The sequence below is a fragment of the Sapajus apella genome, unplaced genomic scaffold (genome assembly GCF_009761245.1).
Source record: "Sapajus apella isolate SASKATOON/1434 unplaced genomic scaffold, GSC_monkey_1.0 scaffold121, whole genome shotgun sequence".
Lineage (NCBI taxonomy): Eukaryota > Metazoa > Chordata > Mammalia > Primates > Cebidae > Sapajus > Sapajus apella.
The window spans coordinates 1,128,764-1,149,222 of NW_022437061.1; the positions used below are offsets into that span (position 1 = coordinate 1,128,764).

A 20,459-nucleotide genomic window follows, 5' to 3' on the forward strand; every position below is an offset into this window, starting at 1 on the left:
TTTTAACCTGATCTGCTTGATTCTGGTGCCTTCACCATTATTCCATTACGATGCTTGGCACATGGTAAGCATTCAACAGATATTTATTGAGTAGATGAACTTGGTAAACCTAACCAGGATAGAAGAAAAGCACTCAGGATTATGGGAAACAAAGTAGAAAGTTAGGCCCAGATACAGAGACTCTAGGACCCTGAGAAGAAGTTTAGACTGGAGGTGGCTGGGAATAGGGACTCATTGTTCACATTTTTTAAAAAAGATTAGATTGGCAACAGTTTGAACAACTTCGACACAGCCCCTTCTGTCTCAACCTTCAACTTGAAATTAGTACATGTAGAAAAGGGCATTATGAAACATTTATGAAAAAAAATTATTATTTTAATGCATAAAGTTGAAAGGCCAAAATTTTGTTTGTTTTTTAACTGAAGATCATATACATGTAAATAACAGAAAATTGTATATTTTTTTCAGATAAATTTATGGCATGACCATTATGATTTTATATTTTAAAAACAAAAATAGATGTTTAAAAAGCTATTTACTTTCCACAGGATATTTACGAGCAAATCATGTCTTACTGAGAATTTAAGTTACAAGTGCTTATCAAAACTCTTTTAATATATTTTTTGGCAGATTTCTCCTTTAAAAATCTTTTCTTCAATCAGGGTTTTAGGGATTGTGTGAAACCCAAAATAAGAAAATCAACTTATGTCAATCAGTAACTTTTAATGCTTTCTGTTGGTTCCATGTTCACAAGGCAAATACAGTTATACATCTTAACAACAAGAAGACATTCTGAGAAATGTGATTTTTGTTATAGTACAAACATAATAGAGTGGTATACATAGTACAAACAAATTTAGGTGGTACAGCTCACTACATACTTAGGATATATGATATAGCCTAGAGCTTCTAGTCTACCAATCTGTACAGCATGTTTCTGTACTGCAACACAATGGTAATTGTATGTATCTAAACATAAGTAAACATAGAACAGCTACAGTAAATATACAGTATTGCTATCTTATGGGACCACTGTTATATATGAGGGCCATCATTGACCAAAATGTTACAAGGGGCATGACTGCAGTACTTTTTGTTGCAAACAAAGCCCTCTATTGGGGTTTGTTTACTGAAAAACTGTATCGCTTTTTCTTTTTAATTTATATATATATTTTTAAATTGTACTTTGGACTCTGGGGTACATGTGCACATCCTGCATCCTGCAGAATTGTTGTGTAAGTACATACATGCCACATCCACCCCTCCCCCCTCACCCCCACCTACATCAGGCATTTCTCCCAGTGTTATCCCTTCCCATCTGCCCCGCCCTGTGCTGTCTCTCCCCTCCCCTCCCCGCCCCTGCTCTCCACCTTCCCACCTAGCCCAGTGAGTGTTGTTCCCTTCCCTGTGCCCAAGTGCTCTCACTCTTCATCACCCACCTATGAGTGAAAACATGTGGTGTTTGGTTTTCTGTTCTTGTCTCAGTTTGCTGAGAATGATGGTTTCTAGATTCATCCATGTCTCTACAAAGGACACAAACGTCGTTTTTTTTAGGGCTGCATAGTATTCCATGGTGTATGTGTGCCACATTTTCTTTGTCCAGTCTATCATTGATGGGCATTTGGGTTGATTCCAGGTCTTTGCTTTCGTAAACAACTGTATTGTCTATCTCTAGGTGTGAAATTCCACCTCTAACTATGTTTGTGAGGGTAGTTGAGACTTAAAAAGCATTGCTTTCCAAGGTGATTTGACTACACTGGGTGAATACCAGGATTATTTAAACATAGTCATGGTCGGACCCAATAATAGGGTAGACATAGTATTTCACTTTTTTCCCCACCTCACAGTCTCAACCCCCAATTTTAACTCCTATTACTTTAAAGAGTGAGATATTGCAGCAATTTTCCCTTTTAAAATTCTAGTTGTTCTCATCCCAAAGTGCCTTAATTATTTTAGTTGTTAATACAGGGTCTCTTGTTATTCTATCATGTTTTTTTTTTTTCACTTCCCTTTTCTTGTCTTTTTTTTTTTTTTTTTTTTGAGACGGAGTCTCACTCTGTCACCCTGGCTGGAGTGCAATGGTGCGATCTCGGCTCACAGCAACCTCCACCTCCCAGGTTCAAGCAATTCTCTTGCCTCAGCTTCCTGAGTAGCTGGGATTACAGGCGCGTGCCACCGCGCCCAGCTAATTTTTGTATTTTTAGTACAGACGGGGTTTCAACATCTTGGCCAGGCTGGTCTCGAACTCCTGACCTTGTGATCCACCTGCCTTGGCCTCCCAAAGTACTGGGTTACAGGCGTGAGCCACCGCGCCTGGCTACACTTCACTTTTCTACATGCATGAACTATGCCACTTATGCACATTGTGACAACTTAGAGACAAGCATGACTTTTAGTGACATAGACGATACCAGACTAACAGGAAAAGACTTGCCTTTGCATAGTTGACTCTCTTTGTTGCCCTGGGTGGCATATATTTAAATCTATACGTTTCTGTTTTTAGAACATGGGAATACAAGGATTGGAAATATACACAATCATACCTTACACTGCAGAATGTCTAAGTTTGATCAGAACCTAGCATAGAGTTTGGGCTTGATTCATTATTAAGGATGGTTGAAAAATCTATGCAACACTGGAGAGGTGAGCTGACTATATGTAATCATTTATTTTAATGATTATAATATCAGATATATGAGAAATCTGATATTTTAAAATAATGAGGAAGATTTTATTTAAAAAATAAAAAAATGGCTACAATTTGAAAAGGTTTATAAAACATTAATGATCTGAATATTTTAAATTAAAACAATTAATTAGAAAATATTACCCTCAATATTGACAAAAACAGTATCTATGTCATAAGAGAGTTCATACAGAGTGATTAGTTTAATACCTTCTTAAAAAATAACAGACTATTTGACTCATTTAACAAAGAGTTAATAAGGAGATTCATAATGTTCAGTTTCAATAGTAATTAAAATATAGCTCAAAATAAGATACTTTTATTCCTATTAACATAGCAAATATTTCAGAAAAATAAAATGACTAAAATGAGATTAAATTGAAATTGTTATATTTACTGCCATCAGTATAAACTGCTTAAACCATTTGTGAAGTTATTAGGCAGTGAACACAAAAAGTTACACAGGATCCTCTCCCTTTGATTCTAATACAAGAATTATATAAATTCTTGTGAAAAATGTTAAAGAAGAAAATATGATATGCATTATAATTTCATAGGATGGGAAAGAAAAATTACAAATGGCCAATAATAGAGAATTGCTTAAATGAATTGTGATGTAGAAACTCAATGGAATATTGCGCTGCCGTGTGTAGGAAATATTTGGGATACATGAAGGACAACAGTGGTGTTTGGCCGGGTGTGGTGGCTCATGCCTGTAATGTTTGGGATACATGAAGGACAACAGAGGTGTTTGGCCGGGTGTGGTGGCTCATACCTGTAATCCTAGCACTTTGGAAGGAGGAGGAGTCCTTCTCCTGAGGCCAGGAGTTCCAGACCAGTCACACCAACGTGGCAAAATCCTGTCTTTACTAAAAATACAAAAATTAGCTGGTCGTGGTGATGCTTGCATGTAGTCCCAGCTAATCAGGAGTCTGAGACATGAGGATTGCTTGAACCTGGGAGGAGGAGGTTGTAGTGAGCTGAGATCATGCCACTGCGCTCCAGCCTGGGCAACACAGTGAAACTCTGTCTCCCAAAAAAAAAAAAAAAAAAAAGCGAGGTATTTCGCAATAACTAAGGTTTAAGAAAAATTATATATATATAAATTTTCTCTCTCTCTCTCTCTCTCCTCTCCTCTCCTCTTTCTTTCTTTCTTTTCTTTCATTTTCTTTCCCTCCCTCCCTCCCTCCCTTCCTACCTTCCTCCCTTCCTTTCTTCCTTTTTTTCAAGAGGGAGGCAGTAAAATCAAAGCATACTGGTGGATTAAGGCAGAAGAGAGAGAATGGCTCCCAAGCACAAAGTATAAAATTGTAACTAGAATGAATTTACCGGCACATTCAATGAAAGAATGTGTCAATTAAGGGCAAGGTTGCCAAATAATGGAAACAACAACAATGAAAAGAAGGCATCTTGAAGACAAAACAGGCATGCCCATCCAGCATTGACTAGGACTTTATCTTGCTTTGAAGTGCTTGAAGCTAATATGGGGACAGGCATTCAAATTATATTAGAGACTCCTTTTGTTTGGAGGCCAACTTGATCAGTCAACCTCCTTATTATTAGACATCCATGTAGCTTGCTTAGAGGGAGAAAGTGTGATAAATCAAAGCAAACACAGGGAGGTAAAGTTGATGGGCATACTTCTCAATGTAAATTTGTAAATTGCTATTGTAGTTTCATCATTTTTCACTCTCTTTAAGGCTTGCTAAAATTGATATCCTTGAGTTCTATCAATTCTGGGACAGAGAACAAATTGTCTCGCCTGCAAGGATGGAGGGACAGTGAGGAATTTGCCAAGGTAAGTGGCACCTTGTGTATGGTGCCTGGCTTTCCACAGGTGATACACTTTCTCATTTATACAGTCTCTGAGTGTCTGTACATTGAGATGTTAATTATGAGTCCATGCAGCAAGTAGAAAGGCATTTTTAATATAATTTTAGTGAAAAAGCTAAAGCATAACTTTTTGTCTATTATGAAAGCAACAATCTAAACTATACATGAATATGGGCACAATAATAAGGAAACAAGGGAAAAGAAATAGTGACTGAGTTAGTGGTGGGCATGCTAATCATTTCTTTTTCTTTACTGCCATTTTGTTTGTTTACTTCATAAAATCAGAAGAATAAAGGCAAATTCAGTGTTATATGGATATAAAATTTTGTAATAATATTTAATAATATAAAATAATACAAATAATAGCATATTTATAATAATAAATGATAAAATGGACATCAAGCAATACTAATTTTGGAAGTATTTCATCTCTAATTGGCCCTTGAATCTGTTATGGCCAGTACATGGTAGCTGAGAAAACTCATTTCAAGTGAAGGTGCAATAGCCACAAAACTATGTATCTCATGCCAAAAAGAGTATTTTCTGGACCTGTCCAATAGAACCTGCTATTGAGCATTGAGTCATCTTCTAAACATATAGAAGACTTCAAATAATCTCTGTTAAGTTACTTTGTACAAATCAGCAAATACAATGGCCATGTATGTTTTCAATTTTCTTTCTAACAAGCAGACCAATCTATTGATTTACTGTTTTTGTGTTGCTTTTTACTGAACTATTAGAATAACTTAAAAAGCTTCTTTTCCCCTTGCATCTCCTGGAAGCCAAATTTAAATTTATAAGAAATAGATTTCTTATGGAGGCACTTACAATTAAGAGGCTTAACACATGATGATTTCCACCTAAACCTTTGGTGGTTAAAAGTTTTTATAGAATATCATGATATATGATTTAAATATAAAGAAGTTTTTCGTTGAAAGCTACCAGTGTTGGACTTGTAGAACAAAAGAAAGTCAAATGTGAGTATTACCCAAATAGAGATTGGAGATTTACATTTTAACTGTTAAGTATTTAAGTAATTTCATTCAAATTGTGATTTAATATAAGCAGAAGTGTTATCATTGGGATTCTCTATTCTCCCTTGTGTGTTACATCTTTTCTTTTAATCTGTCTTGTCTTTCACCATACTGAGTCAGTTTAGTGCGAGTCTGTACCTCCCTCTAGAGTATGAAAATAGCAGTCACTTTTCACATTTTGAGGCAGAAATACTCTTCCTCAGAGGAAATTGATTAGTGCCTCCACAGTTCTGCTTTTCAGTCTTTAGCACTAAAGTCTGTTTTTGTCAGCACTCCTCTTTGATTGTCCTCCTGGCTGGCGTGGAAGCTGAAGAAGCCGCTGAATCTGAGTCAGGCACTGCTTGACACATTTAGAACAATTTCTCTGGGATAACAGTAAACAACAAGGAATTGTGACCTATTAAGTTAAAATAAACTAAAGTAGCTCTCTAGAAAAGTGAGGAGACAATAGATTTTACTGTAAATAAGGAATGAATGTTGCTAATTCTATCTATGGGTACATCGTATCTCCAGTTAACCTTCAGAACACTTTCAACTCAAGCTGTAACAATTTGGTTAGTCTCTATGCTCCTTATTCATAACATGCAAAAATGTGAATTCAGAATTAGTGAAGGTCTGCTTTTTGCTTGTTTCTAGAAGCATTATATTGTGCAGTGTCTTTTACCTCAAAGCTCTGGGATATATTTGCAGGGATATATATATACACACACGCATGTGTATAGCATAGGCCAATATAAATAGACAGAAACAGACCAAATTTCAAGAGATTAGAGAAGATACGTAGGACCAAACACACTTAAATACACCAACCTCCCACTTCCTACTTCCATTCTCCAAAGACATGTACATCCTTGGTTGTCTTTCCTTTCCCCTGCTTTTTTTGGGAATACATGTAAAGAAAACAGAAAGAAAAAAAAAACATATAAATCTGTTAAAAATACAAATAGATATCAAAAGAAGACCTGAGTTTAAAAATATGGAGATTACTACAGATAAAATGCATAATTTTGGATACCAGTGGTTTCACCTACCATGCTGGTTTTAAAAAATGTATTTTGCAATAAGTTAAGGAAATACATTTGAGGAGGCTTATACAAATACCATTTCCAATGTCTCTAAACAGTTTTAAATGATTCATGTTAAAATACTTCACATATGCTCTGACTCATATAGGGTAGTTTTGAGCTAACTTTTTTTATCGGCTGGATGTTAATGCAAAGTTAGATTACATTAACTTTTATTTTAAGTATCACATTATATTTTAGTTCTTTGTGAGCCTTGAATCCACTAAAATCTGCCAATCTTTTTCACATAACCATTATCCTATAACTCTGAGATAGAATTTTTGAACCTAAGAACAGAACTTTTTATTAATGATGGCCAAGTTTTATCTCACTTACTTGATTTCTTCATTCTAGTCAGTTAAGGCAATCATTTTGAATCTTGATTCTGTCATTGGTCATATTACTTACTGCAGGAGTTATAAAGCTTTCTCTGTAAAAAGCTAGTGAATATTTTAGGCTTTGTGGGCTCTGCGTCTTTTTAATGTAGTATTCCTTTTCTTTTTTAAATAAAACACAAAAAACTCTTTTAGTCATAAAAACCATTCTTAGCTCAAGGGCCATACAATGACAGGCCTCAGACCAGATCTGGCCCACAGGTTGTAGTTTGCCAATCTCTGTTGAACTGTATTAGTTATCTATTGCTGTGTAACAAGTAGCCCTACCATTTAGTGGCTTAAAATACCAAATATTTTATTTAACAGTTTATGTACGTGTGGAATCCAGGGCATTGATTTGTCTGGTTACCTCTGATTTGAGTTATTTCCCAGAATATAATAAAGCAGTTGGCTGGGGCTGCAGTCTCATCAGAAGATTTGACAGAAATAGAATCTGCTTATGAGTTTCTCATGTGGTTATTGGCAGGATTTCGTCCCTAATAGACTGTTGGCCAGAGATTTCCCTTGGTTCCTTGCCAGGTGGGCAGTTCACAACTTAGTAACTAGTTTACATCACAGTTAGTCAGCAAGAGGGAGGAAGAAAGAACTTGCAAGAGGGAAGCCACAGGGTTTTTGTAACCTAATTTCAGAAGTGACACCCATCAGTCATGCTGCATTATATTGATTAGAAGTGAGTTCCTATGTGCAGTTCACACACAAGGGAAAGGGATTCACAAAGGTGTGAAGCCTGGAATGGTAGGAATTACTAGAACCGTCTTAAAAGCTGCCTACAAAACCTATCCATTCAAAATATTCTACAATTTGGAAGAAACAAATTTTCAATTTATCCACATTTTTGATAAAAACATTCAAGAAGGCATGTTCATGATGGACTTTTGTGGAATGCTTTTTCCCCCCAAGATTGATCCCAGCCCAGTAATACTATGAATATTGCTGATTGACTAACTGCAAATTCTCAATGGTGATATCATAAACATTTTATCATCATATCATTGGAAATCTCAAGAGACATATTTGTCAAACACATTTTAACAATCACGATGTTTCTGCTTCTTGGACAGGTGAAATTAAGTTAAACAGTCTCAAGGACTGTCTTGAAGAATAAAATAAGTCATAGCAATACTATATAGCTCAAATGATATCATAAATAGAGAGAACCATTTTCATCTGACTTGTCTCCATGACAGGAAGTTTTAAGGCTGATTACATTCAGTATGAGCCTCAATGTTTTTTTAAACAACTGGTAAAGCTACCTTTTCCCCCACTTCCATATATGCTTTCATTGAAAGATGTATATTTTCTTATAGAACAGGCAAGATATCAAATTAGAGATGAACTGGATTTTACAAATATTGTGATAGTAAAATGTAATCATAATTTGATCCAAGGATCTTTCAAAATTAGAGAATGCCAGTTATTGGTAACTGCTATCTACATAGCAACAATATACCAGTACAATGTTTCTACTACTTCAAAAAAAAAAAAAAAAAAAAAACCTATAATGCTCTAACCCAAACTGCCAATAAAAGTACTGTAATTTTTAAATGCTGTATCACTCAAACTTCAATCCCACTAACAGCCCACTTGTTTTGCAACTCTTTCCCACTTAAGTAATACAATTATTATTACCCATTGGGTGTGTAATATGAGTAAAATGCTGCGCTAGACAACTTTATTATGATCTTCTCATTAATTCTTAGCAACTCTGGCGGGTAGATATTATTATTATGCTCATTTTACAGAGATTAAGCAACTTGCCTGGGGTCATCCAGCTAGTAAATGATGAAGCAAAAGTTTGAAACCTAGTAGCCTAAATTGAACGCCTTCTCTTAAATCAGAGGCACAAATGTAATATTTGCTTATTTAAGAACTGCTAAGGAAACTTTTCCTAGGAAACATGGTTAAATGATTCACATTGGTATAGTTAATTTTTTTTTAGTTTGAAGCCACTAGATGGCAACATTTTCAAAAGTTTTTTTTTTTTTTTTTTTTTTTTTTTAAGATGGAAAAGTAACTCCACAGTATTAGTGGTTTTCTGTGAAGAAATTCTTTATTTTTGATTTGCCAAATTATAACTGTTTTTTGTAGAAAAGTCTTTCAATGATGTAATGTGACCATGGCAGTTTGGAGTGTTATGTGCTATTTCATTAACTTTTTGTTTTACTTTAATTTGAGGTTGAAGGGAAGTTCCTAGAAACTTAAAATTTCTTCCTGGAGGTTTTCCCTCATGCTACAACACTGCTATCAAGTCCTGTTTGTTTAATATCAAACGCGACACACATTTATTTTTCAGAAAAACATTGTACTATAACACATTTAGTGACTTTAAAAATATAATTTGTATTGCCTGGAATTTACCCTCCCTCTTTTACATCATACATTCTTGTGTATCTTTTAAATCCTAAATTACATATGAATCTTTTTCCTCTGTGATGTCCCTTCCACAAGCACAGGCAGATTCTTCTAATAACACCACCTCAGCCCCATATTCATTTGAGGCTTTGATGCATTACACATGTTCTAGTGATATGTGTCTGTCCTCCCACTTCTTTGGGAGCACTTCAAAGGCAGTCTTTAAAAAATTCGTATGCATAAAATCCTCAGTTTCTCAATACCTGAATAAACAATCATATTAACATATCACAACCTATTTTACCTAATCCTCTAATTTGATTTCTTTTCACATGTTTGCTATTACATATAATGCTTCAAAAGTCTTTGCTTTTGTCTTGCACATGTGTGAGAATTGCAGTAGAAATTCTAGAGATTGTATTTATGTATCATGGGGTACATATGGTACAAACAGTTTTAATCACACATAACATTTGTCATTTATGGGCTGATCATTAACTAATATGCCTTGGGAACTATATGTTTTGGGAACTTTCCGTTTTATGAGCATGTTGGGAGGTCGACCAGGTTTTCCACTATAAACACTGAAAATGTCAAATATTTGCTTCCTGAGCTTCCTTTGCACCTAGGATGTGGGCACATGGTGTTGCTTTTCTACTTGGAATTGAAAGCCAATGCATCAGAAGAGAGGACTCTGTACAGCTGTGTTGATTTTTGCAGCAGAACTAAACTTTGTAGCAATAATGGAAGCCATGCTATTGGTGGCATTTAGTACACAGAGCCAAAAAAAGTTGTTGCAGTGCAGGTTGCAACAACTTTTATTTGGTGAAGGCCACAGTGGAGTTCTCATAGAGCATTTCTATTGTGTGATTTTGAGCATTGTTTTTGGTGCAAAGCCCTGCCCCTAATTATCTAGGCTTCCTAAAGATTCCGTGAACTACCCTCAAATCCTTGTCATAATGTCCTATTCTGCCTTCATCAGTTGAACTTTGTTATTTTTTGTTTCTAGCTAAAAATGCTGACTGATAAAAATTGGCATCAGGAATGGGCTAGAGGTGTTATTTCTAAAGAAGCTAAACAACAAAATAAAAAAGGAATGACATTCTCAAAATTCTAATTTAGGGCATAAATTGAAAACGAGCTAAAAGAATATCTTCTTTCTTGCAGCCACAGGGTTGAGATAGTCAAAGATCAAATTCAAAGTTTAATTATGTAAGTTTCCCAGTTCCAAACTCAGCTGAATTCACTCTTACCTGGTGTAATATGTGAAAGTTAGAGTTTGATAATCAAAGAGTAGTGTCCCCCAAACTAAAATGGGGTACATGAAAGGATTTAATTTTGTTTACTCAGAAAATACTGACTCCTCTTCATAGAGACTCCCTTGCCTGCAGAAGCTCTTACCTTCATTTGACTCATGAGATTTTCTTACCTTGCTTTACAACCCTGTCACAACCTTACCTAAGAAGATCATCTTGCAGGAGGAAGCCAGTCCTCTTCTCACTCTGCTTTTTTTTTTTTTTTTTTTAAGACAGAGTCTTGTTTCATCACCAGGTGCCACGCAGTAGTGCAGTGGCGCGATCTCAGCTCACTGCAACCTCCACCTCCTGGGTTCAAGCAATTCTCCTGCCTCAGCCTCCCGAGTAGCTGAGACTACAGGCGCACATCACCACACCCAGCTAATTTTTGTATTTTTAGTAGAGATGGGGTTTCACCATGTTGACCAGGATGGTCTCAATCTCTTGACCTCGTGATCTGCCCGCTTTGGCTTCCCAAAGTGCTGGGATTACAGGCGTGAGTACTCTACTCTTAACACTCACTATGTCTAGCCCAATAATGAAAACCAGATCTTTAGCTTGAACTTATATAAGGGGAGTGAAATTATAGCATCACCCCCAGGATAATACAGTTAATACTTTAAAATAATTTAAGAAAAATATTATTTTAGTTCAGTGATGAAAAGAAGATTTCATTAATTTATAGATATAAGTAAGGCAAGAATGTAATTTAAGCAGTAACTGAAGTTACCAATATGAATAACCTTGTCAGAAGTTAGGCTTTTAATATCCTAGCTTAAACAAATGGGAGTAGTTTAAATTATTTTCTTGTTTGGTTAACTGAAATCTAGACCATAGCTGATATGAACAGAAATGGACCTGCTATAAAGAAGAAAAGATATTAATAAAATAATTAAAATACCTGGGTAGAAATCTTGAGGTAGAAATATTGGATTAATTTGTTGTCTGCATTCTGCTCTCCTCACTCCTAAATAAAATCCCTCAAGAGGGTTCAAGAGATAACCTCTTCACCAAATCCGTTAGAAATACATTAGACAGTAGGCTGGGTGCAGTGGCTCACTCCCGTAATCTCAGCACTTTGAGAGACCGAAGTAGCAGGATCACTTGAGGCCTAGAGTTTGAGGTCAGTTTGGACAACATAGTAAGACCTTGTCTCTATTTTTAAAAATGAACAAACAAGCAAACAAACAATTTGAGAGTCTCTCTGAGCCATCTCTGGCTCAGGAGGCTGCCCCAAAAGCAACAACAAGAAACACATTACATTGGCGATGTGACTCATACCTATAATCCCAGCACTCTGGGGGGCTGAGGCAGGAGGATGGCTTGAGGCTAGGAATTTGAGACCAGACTAGGCAACATAGCAAGACCTGCATCTCTATGAAAAATATAAAATTAGCTGGGCTTGGTGGCTTGTGCTTGTGGTCTCAGCTAGAAGCTGAGGCAGGAGGATCACTTGAGCCTAGGAGGTTGAGGTCGCAGTGAGTTATGATTGTGCCATTGCCTTCCAGCTTGGGCAACAGAACAATACACTGTCGGAAAAGAAATGAATTAGGAATACCTCTTGAGGGCACCCTTAATTTCGGTGAGAGTATGAAGATCCTAGGTTGACAGAAATTAGAGTACTTAATCACTAAGGCAAATTGGTGTGATTACCATAATTATAGACAGTAAATCCTGACCATTAGTCCACATAACTACTTGATCTGAGCTGACCATGATGAACCATGTTATCAATCAGAGCACCAAGTTAGTCATGCCCAGTAGTAGTCCACTATCAAAAGGAAGTAGTATATGTGGAACTGGGCTGGAGAATATCTAGAGGCACAAGAATGGTACATGTGCATATGATTCATATTCTGAGTGCGCTACTTCTGCCACATTGCCATTTTTCTCTCAACTTCATTTATGGCCTAATGATAAGTTACCTATGACCTATGTCACTGACCTTGGTTAACAGGTGAGTCAGCCTAATCTGCTGGCACCAGGTGAAAGTAGACTACATCTTCTTATAAGTCTAATCAGGGTTAGCTCTTAAGGACCATGGAAAATTAATTCCTCTTGATAGGTAGAATTTAGAATATTCCAGGTAATTTTCCAGTTATTACAAAAACCATTGCCTGAGTCAAGAGTCTATGCTCATTTATGGTCACTGGCTAGTGGAACTAGAAGGAGAAAGATTAGAGTCTTAGAAATAAGAAATTTGAAAAGTAAAATACAAGGATAGATATCTTCCTATGGATCCAGAATACGAGAATGTTATCCCAAATGAAAGCTCATCAAAAAGACTTTACCATGGAGGAAGCTTTTAATAATCAGAGAGGCTGTCAGTTACCCTCTATCCATTACCACACCGTTGCTTTCTTAATAGGCTCATTAAAAATTGCCAGTCTTGCAGGGATGGAGGCCATGCATGAACTCAACAATATCAATTTTTATTCCTGAAGGCTAACATGGTTACCACCAATGCTGAATGGTAACCTTGCCAATAGTAGGAACTTATTATGAATCTTTTATGTGACATCTCCATTAGTTTTCTATTGCTGCACAAAAATTATCACAAAATTAGCTGTTGGTAACAAAACACATTTATTATTTCACAGTTTCCACATGTCACAAGTCTGGACATGGCTAGCTGAGTTCTTTGCCAAGTTTGTTGGAAGGTGCTGGCCATACTGGCATTCTTGTCTGGAGGCTCTATTAGGGAAGAATCCATTTCTAAGTTAATTCATAGTTTTTGGCTATATGATTGAAGGTCCTGACTTTTTGCTAGCTTTTGCCTGGAGGCTGCCCACAGCTCCTTGATGTGTGGTCTTTTTGAACATGGCCGCTTACTTCATTAAACCCACAAGCCAAGCTGGCTATATGGGCACACATCCTATGTGTTTCCCTCTATGCTTAAAAGGCCCCACACCTGGTTTAAGGCTATTCTGTAGCTGTTTTGAAATTCTTGGTAATTTTTGAAAAAGGAGCCCCACACTTTGCTTTTGAAGTGGGCCCCCAAAATTATGTAGCTAGTCTAATCTGCAAAGAGAGTTTCTAGCTCCAGTCTGCTAAGATGGAGACTTCAGTAACATAATGTAATCCTAAGAGTTACATCCATCATCTTTGCCATATAATGTAATCATAAGAGTGATATCACCTTTGCTACTGTCTACTTGTTAGAAGCAAGTAACAAGTCCCTACCATACTCGCGGGAAGGGGATTATAGGAGGGTGTTAATACCAGTAGGTGAGACTTGTACAAGCCACTCCTAGGTCTTTCTGCCACAGCACAATAAACTGGACTAGGACAAGTAGAGAGCAGGTACCTAGAAAGGATTTCAATTGGATTTCTCTGCCTGCCATGCTTTGTTTGCAGCACTATTTCTTCGAATTTTTGAGTGTCTTATTAACAGTTATTGTATCCCACACAGCATTGCCTCCAAGTAATTATTTTAGAGTTTCCAATGGATCTGTTACCACCTGCTTTATAGATTGTTAAAATGTTGTACTGAAGACTAGCACCTATAGTGCCTGGCAGGAAAGCAATATCTTGGGAGGTCAGGATGTTGTCTTGCATAATGCATGATATGCTCTGAACTGGTAATCAGTACATGGGCTATTTTTCTCATAAATAGAATGTGTGGATTTGAGAAACAATGACGGTAAGTGGTGGCTCATAAAACTACACCAAATGCCTACTTATAAATTTTTTTGCATCATGTCTTCAGAACATGAGTTTACTGGTTCAGAAATCTTAACGTCTAAGAGATACTACTTAATATCTAAAAGAGATTTGCTGGAACCACCAGGAGACACAAGCAAAGTTCACTTGTATTGACAGTGGCCACTGTCAACTAGCTGTTTTGAACAATTTTTGTTTGGACAAACCAAACAAAAAGAGAATTCTGGTGTTGGCAAAGGTGATTGATTCCATCCATGAAGAGCAATAGGCTTATTGCTACTCAGTGATGGCAAAGAAAAATATGGATAAAGTCCTTCATTATTTAAAGTACTTATGATTCTTATTTATTTTTCTTTTTAGATGTTACTGTCTGAGTGCATTAGTACATTACTGAAAATCAGTGGCTATAATGGACATGTGTGTTTATGACTCTAAAAAGAATATTTCTAGTATTTTATCATTACATAAGATGTTTGTGGAAGGTTTTTTTTTTAAAAAAAAATGTGAATTAAGCCCATTTTCTTCTTTTTCTATTTTTTTAAAAGAAAAAAAAAAACTCCAACTTTTGTTTCAGATCTATAAGCCCATTTTCTTCTATTCTTGTTTTGCTATTTTTTTTTAAAAAAAAAACCCTCATGAATGTGTGTTGCATTTTTTTCTAATGCATTTTTTATTAACTAAAATAATTATGTTATTCATTTAATTTACAAATGTGGTGAATCACATCAATTGGTTTTCTGTGTTTCAGACATTTTTGAGTTTCTGAAATAAAATCTACTTGATTCCCTCTATGTTTATCTCTTCCATGCTGGATTTGATTCATTAATATTTTATTTAGGTTATTAAATCTTTATTTATAAGTGACATTCGCACACCATTTTCCATTCTTGTATTATCCTTTTATTATCCTTATCTTGTATTATCTTTAGTTTCAATTTCAAGGTAAATTGGGCAGTATGTTAGTGAGGGTTCAGTTTAAGATAACAGATTCCATCCTGGAAAAAAGGTTTTATCCTGTAAGGTGCTACATGGATTACTTACAGATGTGTTTTGAGAACTGAAGAAAGAGACTTATTTGCATTTCCAGGAACTATGACCAAATCCATATAGCAGAACCGAGCCCTCAGGGAAGATACTGCCAGTGTTCTAGTCAAGAATTTGAAACATTATGAAGCTGCTATCTCTTCCATGATCAGGCAGCCACTGAATCAGGAAGTCCAATTTAGAATACAGAAACTGCTCTAGCTGGTAGCTTAAGAATCATATCACCTCTGCTAATCAGGAAGGTATCTGCCATCAGGACGCAGATGCCCAGCTACTGATCAGGAATGACAGTGTGTCACCAGCCCCTGCAGCAAAATGGATGCCCTACATTCTAAACTTCTTCCCATTTGATTCACTTCCATATTAAAGTTTCAAAAGGGTAAAGTTTGATAGCAGAGCTCCAATCACATAAAGTATCTGAGCAAAAGAGATTCTGGGAAATACAATGTTTTATATGGCTTTTCTGACTGCTCTAAGGAGCTGGAATAAGTGTTGTATGAGCCAATTAGCATTGATGCCTGTAGGTCTCTTCCTCATTTCTTTCTCACTTTTCTTTTCCTTCCTTCCTTTCTTCCTTTCCTTCCTTCCTTCCTTCCTTCCCTCCCTTCCTCCCCCCTTCTCTTTCTTTCTTCCTTCCCTCCCTCCCTCCTCTTTCTTCCTTCCTTTTTTCTTTCTTTTTCTTTTCTTTCTTTCTCTTTCTCTTTCTTTTTTCTCTCTTTCTCTCTCTCCCTTCCCACCCTTCCTCCTTTCCTTTCTTCCTTTCTTCTTTCCTTCTCTTTCTTTTCTCTTCTTTTTATCTCCATTCTTTTTCATTTACCACTTTATTTTAAAGGATATTCAAAGGATACAGTTAGAGACCTGTAGGGCGAGGTAGGGGGAAGGGGTATGGAGCTTTCGTGCTTTCCCTGGGTATGCCATCCTGCAGGAACTTCTACATGTTCAGCTATTCGGAAGCTTTCTGAGCCCTGTCCTCTTGGGTGTTTATGGAGGCGTCATGATATCGGCATTTTTTTCCTGCAGCGTATAGAGTGGGACCCTCTCATGAGAGGACCATTAGAGTGAAAGGTGGGCAGAAGAAGGTCAGAGGCCTGCACCTGAGGCCTAACATACTCAACATTGTAACAAAAGACTAACAAGGGCTATGTGAGTTATGAGCCAGGAACCGTGGACAAAAATCAATATATACCATAACACCTTAGCCACACCCAGAATTTTGACTAGAGAACCTTTATAGCTATCTATCTATCTAGCTAGCTAGCTAACTATCCACACACATGGCAATGTGGTTTGCTGCCTCCATCCCCCCATCACCTACATCTGGCATTTCTCCCCATGTTATCACTCCCCGACCTCCCTGCCCCCCTGCTGTCCCTCCCCTGTTTCCCCCCTACAGACCCCAGTGTGTGATGCCCCCTTCCCTGTGTTCATGTGTTCTCATTGTTCAACACCCACCTATGAATGAGAACATGCGGTGTTTGATTTTCTTGTGTCAGTTTGCTGAGAATAATGGTTGACACAGAAGTCATCTGTGACCAAATGTGTGGGGTTTTTTTCCCACATACCGAGCAGTGGACACCAGTTGGGTATCCTCTAATTCAGTTCCGACACTCTTTACCCAGAGATAATGTTAGATCCAACAGGTTGAGGCCTCAGTCTCCAAGACTGCTCCCTACCCACCAGTCCCAAGTCCCAGCCTATGGTACTTCTGACTCACTGGCTTCAAGTTGGGGTTCCTATGACCCCCTCATTGAGTTTGATTAACTTGCTGAAGCAGCTCACAGAACTCAGGAAAACACTATGTGTACTAGTTTATTGTAAAGGATATTGCAAAGGATATTGATGAAGAAAGCTGTAAGGTGAGGTATGGGGGAAGGAATGTATGAGCCACCCTCCAGGAACCTCCATGTGGTCAGCTATCTGGAAGCTCCCGCATTTTCCATTGCCTGAAGAAACTTGTATAAGATAGAAATTATCTAATTCTTGAAGGTTTTGTGAAAGTGTACTTGTACATTTTTGTCCAGGAGAATTTTTAAAACCTACCAACTAAGTTTATTTTATTTGTGAGAAAGGCGGTAAGAGAAGTCATATTTGTATTAACCTGTAAATGAATAAAATGTCTTTGGAAGTATTCATGAGTTAATGAAAACATTGGGATACCTTTGAGAGAGATACTGGGTGGTTGGAGGACAGATGGGAAAGAGTTTTTAGTATATACACTTGGAGAACTTTAAATTTAGACTCATGTGAATGGACCGTCTATTGAAATTAACAAAATAAAATATGTAAAAATGAAAAGTATGGACTAAAACTTACATTATTATTTTATGATTTTAAGGATTTTCTTATTGTTTCTGCTTAGACGCCTTAGACTACTGTTTTCATTCCTAATATTGCTTTTTTTTTTTTTTTTAAACAGAGTCTCACCCTCCAACCTCAGCCACCCAGGTTCAAGCAATCTTTCTGCCTCAGCCTCCCTAGTAGCTAGGATTACAGGCATGCACCACCAGGTCTGGCTAATTTTTGTATTTTTAGTAGAGACAGGGTTTCATCATGTTGGCCAGGCTGATCTCAAACTCCTGACCTCAGGTGATCTGCCCACCTTGGCCTCCCAAAGTGCTGGGATTACAGACATGAGCCACTGTGCTTGGCCCTAATATTGCTTATTTTTGTGACTTCTTTATTTCATCCATTTTTGCCTTGATTGCTAACAGCTTATTTATTTTGTTAACCTTTTCAAACACTAGCTTTCAGATTCTCTATTCTTTTCTATTGCTTATTTGCTATTTCTTCAGTTTCTGGATGTAGGTTTATTATTTTCTCCCTGCTACTTTCTTGAGTTTTCTTACTCTAATTTCTATGCTTACTTAACAAATGCATTTCTCCTTCCCCTACCTCATACTCTCCTTAAATGCAGTTAAGACTTTAAAGTTCCCTCTAGATCAGGGGACCCAGTATTGGTCCATGGCCTGTTAGGAACCAGATCTCACAACCGGAGGTGAGTGGCAGGCAAGTGAGTGAAGCGTCATCTGTATTTACGCTGCTCCCCATTGCTTGCATTACCACCTGAGCTCCACCTCTGGTCTTATCAGTGTCAGCATTAAATTCTCATAGGAGTGCAAACACTATTGTGAACTGTACATGCGAGAGATTTAGGTTGCATGCCTCTTACAAGAATCTAATGCTGGATGATCTGTCACTGTCTCCCATGACCTCCAGATGGAACTGCCTAGTTGCAGGAAAACAAGCTCAGGGCTTTTATTGATTCTACATTATGATGAGTTGTATACTTATTTCATTATATATTATAATGTAATAATAATAGAAATAAAGTGCACAATAAATGTAATGTGCTTGAATCATTCCCAAATCACACTGCCCATCCTGGTCCATAAAAAACTTGTCTTCCATAAAACTGGCTCCTGGTTCCAAAAACGTTGAGGACCGCTACTCTAGATATACTCTGAGTCCACCCCCAACCCCCAGGTTTTCAGTGCACAATATTATTTTTAACTGTCATTTTTATTGTTCATTTTAACAAGTTAAAAAATTCTGTTGTTTATATAAATTAATCATTTATTAACCACACACTCTAACAAACTAAGCTAACCAACCACGTAAGTTAGTCTTTCAAAATTGGAAGACTGTAGATATTGTATCTTATTTATATGCCACATTATTAAATAAAACAATAGATACATTATTCTGATGTGGCAACCAAGATGAAATCAATCTACATCTTTTGATACATCAGATAAGTTTCTCAGCTTAGAAAAATGATACAAAACAAAAACCTTTATAAAACTTAAGTTGTCATTGCAGTTATGTCACAAAATATCTTTAGTCTACAATTTTTTTTCAAGGTCAAACATGTGATGGCTCAGAGTTTTGTCTCATTCCTAGATTCTCCTTTTTGCAGTCTTTTCCTTTCTTCAGGTTCTTTAACCTTTCTTCTCCTTATCTATTCCTGTCACCAAAACCAGGAAAAATCTGAAAACCTATTATTGCTACACACTTGCTGTCTGATTACATTTAACCTGAAGCTTATTTGCATTACAACCTTCTATCTGCATTTAAATTCTATTCTTTGTGAGTTTTCTTTTTTCCATTTATTTATTTTATTGCATTTTAGGTTTTGGGGTACATGTGAGGAACATGCAAGATTGTTGCATAGGTACACACATGGCAGTGTGATTTGCTGCCTTCCTCCCCATCACCTACATCTGGCATTTCTCCCCATGCTACCTCTCCCCAACTCCCCACCCCGCACTGTCCCTCCCCTATTTCCCCCCAACTGACCCCAGTGTGTACTGCTCCCCTCCCTGTGTCCATGTATTCTCATTGTTCAACACCCACCTATGAGTGAGAACATGCGGTGTTTGATCTTCTGCTCTTCTGTCAGTTTGCTGAGAATGATGGTTTCCAAGTTCATCCATGTCCCTGCAAAGGACACAAACTCATCATTTTTGATGGCTGCATAATATTCCATGGTGTATATGTGCCACATTTTCCCTGTCCAGTCTATCATCGATGGGCATTTGGGTTGGTTCCAGGTCTTTGCTATTGTAAACAGTGCTGCAATGAACATTTGTGTGCATGTGTCCTTATAGTAGGACGATTTATAATCCTTTGTATATATACCCAGTAATGGGATTGCTGGGTCAAATGGAATTTCTATTTCTAGGTCCTTGAGGAATTGCCACACTGTCTTCCACAATGGTTGAACTAATTTACACTCCCACCAACAATGTAAAAGTGTTCCTATTTCTCCACATCCTCTCCAGCATCTGCTGTCTCCAGATTTTTTAATGATCGCTGTTCTAACTGGCGTGAGATGGTATCTCAATGTAGTTTTGATTTGCATTTCTCTGATGACCAGTGATGATGAGCATTTTTTCATATGTTTGTTGGCCTCATGTATGTCTTCTTTTATAAAGTATCTGTTCATATCCTTTGCCCACTTTTGAATGGGCTTGTTGGTTTTTTTCTTATAGATCTGTTTTAGTTCTTTGTAAATTCTGGAGATCAGCCCTTTGTCCGATGGGTAAACTACAAAAATTTTTTCCCATTCTGTTGGTTGCCGATTCACTCTAATG

At 37.0% G+C, this 20,459-nt stretch overlaps 1 long non-coding RNA gene across 5 annotated transcripts in view; it reads left to right on the plus strand.

Moving 5' to 3' along the window:
* The window catches only part of LOC116538567, a 69,336-nt gene extending 56,279 nt beyond the window's left edge, over positions 1 to 13,057 (plus strand). For 4 of the 5 annotated variants that reach the window (XR_004263693.1, XR_004263694.1, XR_004263692.1 and 1 more), the window contains 2 exons: positions 4,387 to 4,484; positions 10,893 to 10,924. This is a non-coding gene — a long non-coding RNA (uncharacterized LOC116538567). Of the gene's footprint in view, positions 1 to 4,386; positions 4,485 to 10,892; positions 10,925 to 13,027 lie in introns of those variants that run through there. The other variant, XR_004263695.1, reaches the window with a different exon arrangement.
* Positions 13,058 to 20,459: the final 7,402 nt, after the last annotated feature.